Source organism: Cupressus sempervirens, chromosome 2, assembly GCF_028749045.1.
Source record: "Cupressus sempervirens isolate cs-2001-9-10 chromosome 2, ASM2874904v1, whole genome shotgun sequence".
NCBI classification, from domain to species: Eukaryota; Viridiplantae; Streptophyta; class Pinopsida; order Cupressales; family Cupressaceae; genus Cupressus; species Cupressus sempervirens.
The window spans coordinates 44,164,308-44,178,564 of record NC_143119.1 but is presented as its reverse complement, the minus strand read 5'-3'; the positions used below and the strand labels follow the sequence as shown (position 1 = coordinate 44,178,564).

Sequence of the window (14,257 nt, the reverse complement as noted above, 5' to 3'; positions counted from 1 at the left end):
TTCTTTCCTACCAGTGCCCATTTGAATGGAGAAAGTTGTTGTTACTTTTTGCTATTAATAAAATTTATCATGGCCTTGGCTGTTTACCGATCAAAAAAAAAAAAAAAAAAAGGATTAAATTGCAAAATTTTGCATTAAATTAGAAAAAATTGCCTTGAAGATTTTAAAAACATTAAAAATGATTGGTAAATTAAAATTGAAAAATCGATGTTAGCTTGCCAAATCCAATTTTAAATGATATTTTAATTACCTAAAACATTATTAAATGAAAAGTTTTAACATCTCCAAGGCTTTCTTAATTTTATTTTGCAATTTTTGGTTCTAACCGGCAATTAAATGTGCAAATTTCACTATAGGCAAAATTAATTTTGGCTTGGCATTTCAATTTGGACCACCAATAATGATCTAATTTAATTTTTTGTGTCCTCCAGGGCTAGTCGGCCAGGTTGAGGGAGTAAAGGAAGTGTGGTATAAGAGGGCTCCCCCTCTTTCATTTCTCATTCCATCTCAGCTTTCATGTGTTTGGCGATTTTCCCTTGGAAGAGCAGCTCTCTCACTATGCAATTTTTGTCTTGGAGGACAATTTCAGACTTGGCAAATTTTTTTTTCCTTGGAGCAAATTTGTCATTGTTTGGCATCAATTTCCTACTTGCATAAAGGGCTGCAATTTCTGCCCTAGGTAGCTTGTGGTAGATCTAAAACTTCTTCATGTGTGTGGCAATTTTTCAAGGACTAATTTTCTTGCAAAGGGCTGGGATTTTTTTTGCACCAGATCTGAGTGATTTTACTTGGAGGAGGAAACACATGATCAAAAGTCTAATTTTTGGCAAAGTGTGCGTAGTTTCAATAAGATCAAAATTCTATTTTTTTGCAAGGAGGTTTGATTTCCTAAAGTTTGATCCAAACTTCAAAGAAGGCCCAGGTATTGGTAAAGGTAAAATTCAATTCATTTTAGACCTAAAGATTGGTCTAAACTGGATTTTACTCCTTGTTCTTGCTTGGTTTCATTTCCCTTATATTCTTCTTGCATTCATCATCCACCACTTCATCATCCCATCTATAGGTTGTAGTTTGGAGAGATAAGTGTAGATTCCATGATAGGACATTGGGCAAAGCAAAAATAAGCTAGACCACCCTAGGAATGAAGTTGGGAGATATAAGTGTAGTCCATCCTAAGGTAATGAAGAGGAAAAAATAAGTTAGAATCCATTGATAGATAGAAGGTAGGAGATCGATAAAGGTAGTCCATATCACATAGAATGAAGGGGTAGAAATAAGTGTTTAGGATGGTAGATGTTAGTGCGAGCAAAAACCCTTAGGGAATGAATACCAAAAGAGACAAGGAAGACATGATACTTAAGACCACCTTCTTCTCGAAAGTGAGGTGAATAAGTGATACCAATATCGGCACAATAAACATGATACAGCTAAAGGACAAATTAAAGGAAGGATAATCCCCCATGGCAAAGAATATTTACAAAAGTGGAATTGTACACGTGGCATCCTTCCCTCCTACCTTGCCTTGTCCAAAGTTGGTCATGGAATGTGCATCCAAGTTTGATTTAGTTAGTAAATCCATCATTTTTGATGAAGGGAAGAGAGTGTTGGCCAACATCGGCAGACAAGTGATCGAAGAAGCATTTAACATCCCTCAGTACAAAAGTATGACAGTAGTAATGATGGATCAGGCAACCAAGTCATTTTAGGATAACCAAGAGGCTTATTTCATTCATCTAAAGCAAGATTGGCTACATGAGGGCAAGAAAGGAGTTACCAGATCATCAAGGCTCACCGTGTCAGATTTCATATAAGAATATGGTGATCTCATTGTGCTTCTCAACCGGATCATGGGCCTAGCTCAAGGTATGCAATTCAAAAATTGGATGTACTTCTTTATTGATGAAATTAAAAAAAGAAAAAGAAGATTTGATTGGGCTAGGATCATAAGAAAGAATCTAGAATTGCAACTTAGGACCATGCAAAATCAAAAGCAATTCTATATGGCGGTCCTATCTGTTATATCTGATTGTGAGATTATATGAAAATCTTGGGATTAAGGCCTTAGGAGTAATTGGTGATGGGCCGAGGCAATGTGTGCTGCATGAATGCTATCCACAGCTTCATTTGCAAAACAACAAAGACTATAAAATGTTTTGTGATGCCTTTTCCATGAAGATAGTAAGGATATTACAAAGGATACCTGCTAAGAGGCTCTCATTAGAAGCAAAAGCAAAGATTAAGAAATATGGGAGTTGGTTCATCCATTTTTCACAACTCACATACATTAGAGTAGTAGGAAGCACAATTTGTTCCATGAGACTTCCAAGGTACCCACCCGACAAAGTAGTTTTGATGGAATTGGCTAGACAACTTGAGCATTATGACAGAATAATGAAACTTAAGGGTGAGACAGGGATTACCTTCTCATTCAAAATTAGCAATGATAGTTGCCCCAATCTTGTCGCCTTTGTAGTTGCGGAGAAAGAATTGGAATGGTATCATCTAGGATAGTACAAAGCAAGGCAAGAATTTGATCCTAACGGTCTTATCAAGGTATCTCACAGAAATGCATTTAAACATGTTCCTAATATAAAAGATTTTCGAGCTAATGCCCAGGATGACTTTCATGTGAGAAAGTGATGGGGACAGGACCCAGCAAGAGAATAGACACAATAGAAAGGGGGAATTATATTAACTGATAAAATAAGCTAGTACAAACAGTGCAGAGAAAATAAACTTCAAAACATGCCCTACGGGCTTACAATAGCAAAAATCTGGAGAATATTTCTCCTTTTAGCACCTCCTCTCAAGCTCCAATCTGAACTGCCTTTTACAATGCCAAAAATCTCCTTAAATAGACCCCGGAGGGTTAAGGACTAGGAGTACATTCTAGAAAGTGCTAGTAGGCATCCACCGACAAAATAGAAGGTTCCAGAAGCTGCGTTAGAAGTCGGTGCAAATCTAGAAGAATCCAGAAACGGTAGCCGAACTTCCGGGAGGCATAACTTTTGAACCGTAGCTCCGATTGACGAACCGTTTACATTTTCAGAAAGCTCTCGAAGCGCTCTATAGTCTTATGGACAAGCTTCACTCATCCCCCATTTTTTGACCCTTTTCAAGGTCATTTAATGCCCCAAACCTGACTTTGAAGCATTCTTAGGAGGTCTCCAAAACCCGAAAAACTGCAATAACTTTCAAACCATGGGGCCTTTTGACCTGATTCTTTTTTTGGAATGCTCTAAATCTCAATTACATTCATCTGGCCAAGTCACACCTTCTAGGTCACCAAAATGATGGTCAAATTGCATGCTCCTATTTTTTCGGGATTTTCACATGCACTGATAGTTAAACTATGAGAGTTGGAACCTTTATTTGAGCCAAATGGGTATCCAAAAATGTAAAGACATAAAACAGAAACTAAGTCTAAGTACATTTTTTTGGGTGACACAGGATTGCCCTTATACCTCTGGATGCTCCTGCATCAGAAAGATAGCTTTCTCAAGATTGTCAGTGAACATGATGAAATATATTAGATGGAGAGGCCTTGATATTCCCGATCAACTAGAGGATGATGGAAATGTGCTAAGAGAAGAATATGATATAGTGGAGGGAATGAAGTTAAATCTAGTGGATTGGAACAATCATCAAGATCCTTCCTTGGAGGTAGTTACAAGGATAGTTGATCTACACACTGAGTCATGGTACAATGGAAAGTTAAGAAAATTACAAAGTCAGAGAATACACCTTACTTATGAGAAGATAAAGCCAAAGGGAGGTCCAGTGGAGTGAGTCGAACAGAAGGGTGAAGTAGCCGACAACAAAAAATAGTTAGAAGCAAGAAGAGAGCCTTGGAGGTTAAGAAAAGTAAGGAACAACAGGAACCTCCAACAAAGAGACAAAATGCAACACCGTCAAGGGAAAGCATAATTGAGGCTAGAGGCCAAGAAGATAACACAAGTGAAAAAGGGGCCATGGTAGAGGTGAGCTCTGATTCAGAATCAAGTGGTTATAGTGATAGCACCAAGTACTCTCCTCTCTTAGAGAACGAACGTGGGGACAACATGGCAGTTACTAGTGGAGAAGAAGATGGACCGATTGATATTGAGGAAATAAGTTAGGCACCCGAGGCCATTGGTGATGCTTTTCTAGTTGAACCAAATCCAAATTTAGGGAGATGCACTGCACCACTATGGTTAAGGCAAATACTTATGCCAATAGGCGAGGTAGTAAATGCCTGAACCATTGAGGACATCCAAGGATTAATGGAAAAGGGTGATAGCGAGAACTAAAAAAAAATGACAAAAACAATGGCAAAGGTGATTAGGAGCAACAATGATGGTCACCAAAATTTTCAAATTGATATACTAATGATTAGCAAGGCATTGGATGAGATTGCAACTCAGGAATATCGAATAGTAGAGCATAACTTGAGAAGAAACACAAATGACATGGAATGTGAGGAGATCCAGGAGGGCATAGTTTCAATTAGAGAAAATATGAGAAAGGCAAATGAAAGGATCATAAAGTTGGAAGCTGAGAACAAATATTGGAGAGATTGCCAGCCTATCCAACAGTTGCACCAGGCAGCCCTTTCTTAAGACAATGGGAGCAACATAGAAGAGATATCGGCTCGGCTGCATGAACTCAAGGATTGGATCCATGATACAATCCAAGACAGGCAAAATTTATTGCCTTCTTTTATCTCAACATTCAAGTCATTAGTGGCTACAAGAGATAAATTTAGATTGTTTGAAGAGGAGCGGAAGGATTTCCTTCCAGTCAAGTATTTAGCTATTCCAAGTTACAGGCATTCATTGAGCTACCAGAGAAATATTTGGAAAGAGCCAAGTTGGTTAATGAAGGATTTTTGAGTACAATAGAGTCTTGGTTTGTTGCCTTGACTACTAGATTGAGAATATTTGAGGAAATATAGAATGCGATTGCACAACATAGCCCAAGCGTGGACACTTCCATTTCAACCATGATGAGCGATGTTGGGGTAGCACTTGATTTTGAAGATATCAAAGAGGAGAGAATCAATGAGATAGAGTTGGGATCAAGGTTGGATGAGTTGAGGAAGGTTGCCATCAAAAGGAAACATTTGGGCACCCTTGCCTCCCTCAATGCCTTTATCAAATATGCAAGAGAGTATGAGGAGGACCATGAGAAGACACTACAAGCAACAAGCAGCATAATGAATTCAACTAAGCTCAAGATGAAACATACACATTGTCCTCCCATGAAGGAAGTCAACAAAAGGCTAGCCAAGTTCATTGCCTTGGCTAAAAAGATGAAAGAAAAGGGTAGATTTATATTAGAAGACCATTTGATGTATGCCCAAGTGGCAATTTCTCTTTCTTCTTGGATAGGACAAGTGTCTTATTCTGATTGGCAACCATTTTGGTGCCTTCTCATTGGTTGCCATTTTCCCTTTTTTCATTGGTCCCTTGATGAGGTGGCATCTTCTCATTGGCTGATGGGGTGGCAACCCTAATTAGAGTCTCTAGGATCCAATCTGGATTATTGATTTTGCCTCTTTATCTCTACCATCAATTGTAAATTTTGGCCTCTACATAAGGCCATTTGCTCTCATTTGTAAAGGGTCGGAGAAAATTGTTTCTAAGATAATGCCAAATTTTTTTTTCTTTATCATTGGTGTGACTTGCATCATGATTAAGAAGTTTTGGTGTTGTTGCATGGTTTCTACTTTCAATAGTTAGAACTAGATTTCATTTCAAAGTTGTTAAAGTTTCTTTCAAGAAATTGCCAAGTAAGATTAAGAGTAGATGAATAGTTGCATGGTAGTATTAGTGGATGTTTGATAGGGATCTATAAGTAGGCCACTAGCATCCTAGCAACTTGTTAGGAAGCCTTGTGTGGTGAACTAGTCCTTTTCGCTTGAATCAATGCATCTATGGAGGTAGAGCCACTGGTTAACTTTCATTAGATTCAATCCCCATCCATTTGCTAATCTTTCCATTCATAGGAGTGGAAGTAGAATAGCAAAAAGTTTAGTGATTGGACCTTTGAAGAAGGAAGTAAAGAAAAACATCATTGGTATACACACCTCCCATTACCATCATCGTCTCCATCAACATCATTTGGAACTCATATCAAACCATCATCATCACCACCATCTCATCAAAAGTCCAAGCTATCCATAAAGAAATAGCGTAAGGCCGCCTACGTGATTACCAACAAATCACATTGATATACTTTGTTAGTATCCACAAGTGTGAGGAACATTGGAGTTTTTTCTTATGTCTTCGTAAGTATTATCTTTTCAAGAGAGGAATTGAGGACTCGATATTCCATATCCAGTGTTTAATTGCTATAGGTTAAGTAGTGGTACAAAACTAACATCAACATCAACCTCAAAGTTTAATCCAATCCTTGCAAAAGTTTGTCAAATACTTTCAAAGTCTGTCCAAATTATATCAAATAAATTTGGCACAACTCTTTCCATTTTTACCATGAATATACAAATCTGCAACAAGAACCAGGCTGAATTTGGCCGAAAATGGATTTTTTTACATTTTTAAAAATTTGTGGGGTCTATTTTAGTCAATCCAACCATCCAACCCTAAAAAAGACCACTTAAAAGGCCAAAAAGGTAAAACATATGTTATTTGGAGTAGAACATTAATATATATGGTGGTGTGTTTTGCTATGTTGCTTTACTATTAGCATAGTGGTATATGCACTTATTTGCTACTGCATGTATATACATCTATATCATAAACATATACATATACATACACAAAAAATGCATATATATATATATATATATATATATATATATATATATATATAAACTTTTTTTGTACGAACGAACCCTAAACAAAATTGAACCCATCGCAAAAAAATTGAACAAATTTAGAACTTGAATCTCAAATCCACATCCAAGCTCAAATCCAAACAGACAACTTAGATCTGAAGTAATTGATAAATTATAGTTTTGTTTTTCTCTTTGTTTTCTAACTTCTCAATATTTTATTTTCCAAATGCTAGTGGCAACATCAGGGTTGAAATACCCCTCCCCCGTCCATCTCAAAATATTTGCCCTCATAAGCTAATGCCAACCTTGTAGCTTATCCCATTGTGCACACAATTGGAGCTTATGTGTAAAAAAGAAAAAAAAAAAGTAACCCAAAATGTCTTAATGACCTTGTATTTGTGCAATATAATCTTCGGTTGTGCATAAGAAAGGCCCAAGGAGCAGTAGCAAGTCTAATCGATTTGGACGATATAAACCCTTACAATGAGAGTAGCCACCATTGTTTACAGAGAATGACATCACCAATTTGGAGAGGTGGGTTATGGAGGAGGGCCGTGGATTTGGTTTCACATGGGATGACATTGAGGAAAATGAGGAGGATGAGTGATCACCAATTCTAGGAGGAGCTAAATCCAAGATGGAGAACAAACTGCATACATCACTAGAGATACCGAGTGAGGAGGAATAGTCACGCCCATAGTAAGCTTCTAGGACTAGACCCTCTCCATTATTTGTTACTAGAGTTGGGAAGAGGAAGATATAACTATAATGATGTATTTACTTTTAATTATATAGAAACTATTTACTACTTTGTTTCCACGCCTCTTGTTGTCAGCATTCCTCATGAGAATGTGATTTGTACCCACTTTGCATTAATATATCTAAACTCAACTTATTTCTTTTATTTCTCATTAATTTATAGTTACTAATTCATTGGATGCATCTTATGATTAAATTTTGCAAAGAAAATGTATTTCTAATCAAATTAATGCAATTTCTTTTAGATCCAAAGTTTTTTACCAAGCTTTTCACAAAAATTGGTCAAGTTTTTCCCGATTGTTTTCAAGCATTGGCGAGTTCTTGCCTTTTGTGAGTTTTCCAACTATATAAAAATTGTCTCAAACATCAAAACTGTGGTCTCTCAATATAAATATCCAAATCAATACATCTCAAACATGTATCCAAAAGTCTCAAAGATCAAAATATATCAATCTACAAGTAGAACCTACGAAACTAAGCCTCATTCTAGCTATCAAATATCCAAAGTCTTAGAATCATGTTTCGCTATCTCCCTCTCTCAGAAATGGATCCTCCAATGAATGTTTAAATTTTAAATTTAGTGGCCTTAAAAGTATATATATATATACATGTTATATTATATATTTAAATTTAAACATTATTTCTTGACTCCTTTTTGTTTCAATAGTTAAATATTTGAAAACTACCATATTAAATTTATAATTATAATATTTTTTATTTAATAATAAAAACTTAAGATATGTTTAAAATAATTAATAGTCAAAAACTTAAATTAAATATGAGATTATTAGATAAGTAGGAGATAATTTCCATAGCAAGTCAAATTGTGATATTGCTATTGATTTAACTATGTGATTTTTTAGTCAAACTCATGAGAGATCGATTCATGTTGAATCACTACTCATGAAATATGGGTCAATGAGTTTGACTCAAAAATCTAACAGTTAAATCTTGATAGCAATATCACAATGAGATTATTGGTCTTACTCAAATTCATCATCAATTGTTGTAAATCGCAGAAAGAAGCGAGGCCATCAAGGACTCTTTGTGAGCCTTACGAAGAGGCCATTAGGACCACATCATCTAGGAAGAGCAAGATAGAAATAAAAACCTGGTATAAGAAACAATCATCCCAAGGGAGGGAGTGCACCTGAAGGAACTGCTCTAGCCCATCAATGTAGAATCCAAACAAAGTAGGAGACAAAGGGCAGCCCTACTTCACCCCAACTATACTATGAATGAAATCTAAAATCCCTTGAGAGATCTTGATGCAACCAACCACTATCTTTTAAAGTCTTATGATGGCAATCAAGAGAGTCTCTGAAATTACAAATGTCGCGCAGCAATATAATCAATACTAAGAAAGAATCAATATATAATCTTTGCATGTGTACAGGAGATATAGCCAATTTACTTTTACAAGTAAAAGAAAAATGAGATGGAAAGATCACTGACCCATGCACAATACATTACCCTTAGGTATTGGAACTCCCTAGAATACAATAACAAATCAAATGCAACAAACAAAAAACCTAGTGAGACCATGAAATGGGCAGCTTTACAATATATATTCCAATAATTAATCATGTCCTCAGCATATCTCTACCAAAGGTCATTTTGTATTTGCTACTTATTTGAAGAGCTTATGAATAGATTAAAATCAAGCCTATCTTCTTCTTTACATAGATATGTCATCTTAGCACTCTATATATCTTGCATTACAGTCTCATATTTTCTAAGCTAATTTTGGACAAATCAGCACTTACAAGAACACACAATGAATATTCAGGAACACTACTAACCATACGCTAAGTTTGTCTGACCACAATTGAGATTTTTGTGCCACTCATCCACAAAAACATCCAACCATTACTATGTTTCCATAGATAACAATGCTTAAAATAGGGGCACATCAATCCTTCATTTATATATGGAAGTATGTGATGGTTGAAACTTTAATGCTGCCCTTCTTGATTTAGAGTTCTGAGGTCTATACTCAATTAAAAATAATTCAATTTTGCAGTAGCAATAATGACAAGTCTCTGTCTAATTTCTTTACTACTCCATTACAGATAGCAAAAACACTTCAAAGATCATATAAATATCCAACATGCAACTCTTACCTGACCAACAGAAATTTGATGTCATCATCAAAACAAAAATCCTTGAAACAATAATCATACGTAAAAAATAGCAAATAAGAACATTATAGAGATTTAAAACTTGTTTTTGAACTAAATTCATTAATTCAGCTTTTGAAAATTTGCCCTTACTTTTCACATCTTGTGAAGTGCTTGAATCATCTATTGTGGTTATAAATGGCATTTTGTCCATAGCTTTACCAAGTCTTCCAACAAGAACCTTTTTAGTTCCAGAAGTTGATAATCCATGCATAGAAAGCTCCTGTCGAAGCTCGTCAACAGTCATCTCATTGATATCTCTGTTTTCTTTGTGCTTGGAAGAATCTAGTTCATCTTTGTTACATTCCAATTTTTGCCCTAATTTCTCTTTAGTTAAAAATAGCCATTGAACCAGAATAAATTTTCATGTTCATGTGAAGTTAGTTGTTGTTCCATCATGGTAGTTATAGTCGTTGTGTTCATGTGAGATGAATATAGTTTATAGCCATTGTGTTCATATGAAATGAATATAGTTTATAGCCATTGTGTTCATGTGAAATGAATATAGTTTATAGTCGTTGTGTTCATATGAAATATATATAGTTTATAGTTGTTATGCTCATATGAAACGAATATAGTTTTTAACCGTTGTTCAATCAGTTATTATTTATGATGAAATTCCTAACGATATTATTTAAGCAAATTATGAATTATGAAATTGATGTTTTTTGGCGAGAATGATTGTTTTGAAGGTTGCAGGATAAAGACTCGAGAAGGAGGGTAAGCATTACAAAATGAGGTCAGCCAGAATGAGATTATCATGTGACCTAGTTATCAGGAATATCAGGTTTGATCAAAAAGACGCCATGGCAAGGTTGTTAAGCTTGAAAATTAAAGTTCAAAGTGGAAAGTTACATGAGCTAAAATAATACAAAATTATTGATTTAAATAAAAAGAATTCTTACCTTTATTTATTAAATAAGTAATATCATTTAATATTATATCATTATTTTGATTAGAATCACAATTGAATTATTGCAAAGTGGCACTATTATATTGGGATCTATAATACAATAATGTCACTTTGAATATATCTAACTATAATCTAACCAAAATAATAATATAACATTAAATTATATTAATAAAAAATTTCACCCTTTATCCCAACGTTTCATATTTCCAATCAATGGGAATCTCAATCATTTTTCAATCTTGTAACGGCAGGAGATGAAAGGTCGACCAATATCTTTTATATACTGCCTTTGTCATTTTCAAAGGACAGTAAAAAATGTTCTCGCCTGTTCGTGCTCTCACCATGGTCTCAGCTATTGTCTATCAATAATCTGAGTTGGTGATAAGTGAAAGTCTCTCTCTCTGCCATTTAGATCCCTTAATCTTCCTGCCAAACATTCACCACCTGCAACCTCATTTTGATTAACCACGAAATCATTTATTTGAGCAGACATGAAGCCAATCTTACACATTTTTTGAGAGTCGAGATTCAGCTTACATTGAAGACTTCACAAGCAGGGTGCTCAGTAAACTGAAGACAAGTAACGGTGTATTAAAAATGTTAATATTTTCCTTTGCTCATGATTTTCTATCTTTTTATGTCTTCTTTCCTTCTGAGTCAGGCTGAAATAGAGTGAAGGAGTTATGTGTAAAGATGGAGTCATAATATTACACTTGTTCTCATCATAATTGTAGAAAAACCAACAGAGTTTGTAAATATTTGTTTAACAATGATAGTATTAAGCCTTCTGATCTCATTTTTGTCTGATATTACCACTTCAATCAACAATACTTTGAATATAGAACTATACCATTATCATCCCGTGTCATGAATCTGTAGAATTGTGTCATGAACTGTTCTGCCTCAATCAACCAAAATCAGTAATAATGATCAACTTTGAAAACAAGGAAAGTCTGAGAATGCAAAATCATAAACTTATGAATAAGATATAACGAGTTTAGGCACCTAGGAATCACATATCTAAAGATCTGTTGATGGTGTGAGGTGTAGATGAACCTGACACAAGAAAAACAAGAAAGATATCAATAATTAATTTTAATCAAAATAATTTGATTAGCTCGTGTAAATCTACTTTGATAATTAATTGTCAAGCTGAGCGGTGGAGATCGGGTTATAAAAACCCAGCTCTGGAATCCCTGGCCAGGGCGATAAAAGGGCATTCATGCCACAACAAAATGATCACGTTGTTGTCCTGATACTTCAGCTATTCAATCGAATAGCTGTTGGGACCTCAACCCACCTGAGTACTCCGATGACTGGATCAATGAACGTCGCAAGCCTGACCTCAGGGTAGGGAGGGCCATTCTATTTAATTAGAACTTGTGGGGATAAGTAAAAAGGTCCGTGGTTGGGAAGTTAAGCCTATGTTAATGCTTCTCCCCTCACCAAAGTCAGAGCTTGGTCAATTAATTGGAAGAGTCTCTCAAGAAAATCAGCACGTATCTTTGTTTATTTAAGTTTCTTTATATATGTATATAACTGAAAGATTCTTTCCATGTATTTAGATGTAACATAAATTGATTAGATGGAGTATTTCTTACAATAATTTAGATTAGGGTTAAAATTCAGTATTCTCAAATATTAGAATAAATTTGATATTTAGTAATTAAAATGGATTCAAAACTTTAGATTTACTTCAATATTAGTTTAGATATATCTCATCTAATAATTAGAAGATTAAATTCAGTTGATTTTTACTTGTAGAATAACCTGATGTTACAATCTTCATCTTTCAATGTGGAAGTCAATTTTTTTCTAGTTATCCCCTGTAATCTCTTGTTGTCAGCACCTTCATTTGTCTTGCCCCCAACATCTTCAAGTTTATGTTTTTTAGGAATAGCTCCATCTGTGTTCTCTTTATCTAGGGAGCAAATACTTGAGTCCCTTTTAGCTGTAGCCCTTGTACCAACTTTGTTATATATATCTTCGTATTGTTTGTATGGGTCTGTGTCATTTGCTTTTGTAACAATAGCAATATTAATATTGGAACTGGACATGTTGTCATCCTTTAAGTCATTTCGAATAGCTTCATTAAGTTCGATTACCTGCAAATTGATTAGGTGATTTTTAATGTCAAAATAAATTCTGTCTAAATGTGTCTTCACTTTCTAGAGTTTTTGATCCAAGTCTAGATTAATTTGTATAATATATTGTGAAAAACAAAATGACCTATAGCTTGGGTGACTATATCTTACAACCAAGTAGATAGATGACCTAATAACTGCATCAGCTCCACCTACTTGTAATTACAGTTGATGAAAATACTTACCAAATCAAGCTTATATCTGGAAGTATCAAGACCACATTTAGCCAGCTCATGACGAAGGTCTTGCACTTTAAGCTTTTGCGTCAACATATGGTCCATCTAGAAAAGAATTAAAAAGGAGTATGAGAAACAGTCTACGGGCATTCACTTCCTCCAAATACATACACAGAGATTCTACAATTGGAATATCAACATAGACATTGTCCATAGCGGCTAAATTTAAAAAGTTAACAAATATGTTATGATATGAACAAAATGGAAGAAATGCTCCAATTGTCTTTCTAAAACCAATGAAATCATAAACTCTTTATAGTTGTATGTAAATGTAAAGTTTTGCAGATGAAATGACTTAGAGGAATTAACACATGAAGACTAATAATTAATAAGTTCCATTGTAACATAACATAACCAGATCAACCTCGATTTTGTCTAGATATGAAAACTTTGACTCTAGTGCAAGAAAACTTTTTTGTAAAAGAGAAATAGGAACTGATTTTGTCTGTAAAAACAATTGAATAAATTTTCAAAACTTGTTTGTAGTATACTTGCACAGGGTCCAACACTGAACTATAGGCTTCCTTAGATGTTGAATGAAACCATGGATCACCTTACTATGGCTAAACCCAAGACTATGAAAACACATGGAAAAGGATGGAGTTGAATCCATATCACATGTTTCTAAAATACTCCATCTTCAATACTCCCCAACACCACTATGTCCTTGGCATTAATTTCACCAACTCTATGTCATGCATTATGGGTTACAGATCACCTTAGCACAATTAGGGGTTTTGTAACATCCACTTTTCTCGGTTCTTAACTAACAACTAACATATCGAAGAAATATTGTTATTACTTCATTTTCATAGGAAGATAGTTATATCAGTTATGTTCATGTGAATGAGATTAGCAGTTATAAATACTTAAATGGAAAACTCATAACCAACATCTGAAAATACCATCAATAAATTTACTATTTAAATTAAAATCTACAGACAATGGAATTTGAACCAAAAAATCAATGTAGGGGTACTTTTGCAATCACCCAAATTAGTCCACAAATATCACTTAGGATAAATTGACAATTACCATCAAATACCACTATATCAAAATCAAATCACAATTACCATCAAATACCACTATATCATTTAGGGCATCACATACCACTATATCAATTAAGGCATCAATTACCAGTAGATCATTTAGGGCATCAAATACCATTGTATCATTTGAGGTGTCAATACTACTGTATCATTTAGGGCTTCAAATACCACTCTTTCATTTAGGGCATCAATTACCAT

General features: G+C 34.8%; 1 pseudogene; it reads right to left on the bottom strand.

Moving 5' to 3' along the window:
- The window catches only part of LOC149570983 (uncharacterized), a 93,469-nt pseudogene extending 80,414 nt beyond the window's left edge, over positions 1 to 13,055 (bottom strand).
- Positions 13,056 to 14,257: the final 1,202 nt, after the last annotated feature.